Raw genomic sequence first — 677 nt, 5'->3', positions numbered from 1 at the left:
ACCCAACATCTACTTTTGGAGACACCTGTAATGCTCCTTTATAATCACCCAGTTACGTTGTGACGTTTGGTAGCACCCAAGGTGTTCCTCCGGCAAACGGGAGTTGCATAATCTCATAGTTATAGGAACATGTATAAGTCATGAAGAAAGCAATAGCAACATACTAAACGATCAGGTGCTAAGCTAATGGAATGGGTCATGTCAATCAGATCATTCAACTAATGATGTGACCTCGTTACTCAAATAACAACTCTTTTGTCTATGGTTAGGAAACATAACCATCTTTGATTAACGAGCTAGTCAAGCAGAGGCATACTAGTGACACTCTGTTTGTCTATGTATTCACACATGTATTATGTTTCCGGTTAATACAATTCTAGCATGAATAATAAACATTTATCATGATATAAGGAAATAAATAATAACTTTATTATTGCCTCTAGGGCATATTTCCTTCACCCGCGCCCTAGCCTACTAACCCCCCCCCGGTCCAACCGACCGAAACCCTAACCCCTCACCGCCCCACTCGCCCCCTCCCACGATCCCCCTCGCTCCTCCCACTTCCCCCCGATCTGGATCGGGGATCCACCCCGACGACCGCGCTCGATCCCGCGCCGCCCCACGCCTCCGTCGCCAGCACCCAACACTGGCGCCGCCCTCGTCGGACACGCCGCCTC

At 48.4% G+C, this 677-nt stretch overlaps 1 pseudogene; it reads left to right on the top strand.

The window, feature by feature from the left end:
* LOC119361555 overlaps positions 1 to 677 on the top strand; it is a 13,196-nt pseudogene that overhangs the window by 5,357 nt on the left and 7,162 nt on the right.

The sequence above is a fragment of the Triticum dicoccoides genome, chromosome 2B (assembly GCF_002162155.2).
Source record: "Triticum dicoccoides isolate Atlit2015 ecotype Zavitan chromosome 2B, WEW_v2.0, whole genome shotgun sequence".
Taxonomy (NCBI): Eukaryota; Viridiplantae; Streptophyta; class Magnoliopsida; order Poales; family Poaceae; genus Triticum; species Triticum dicoccoides.
The sequence above is the reverse complement of the archived record's forward strand: the minus strand, read 5'-3'. Positions and strand labels throughout refer to the sequence as shown.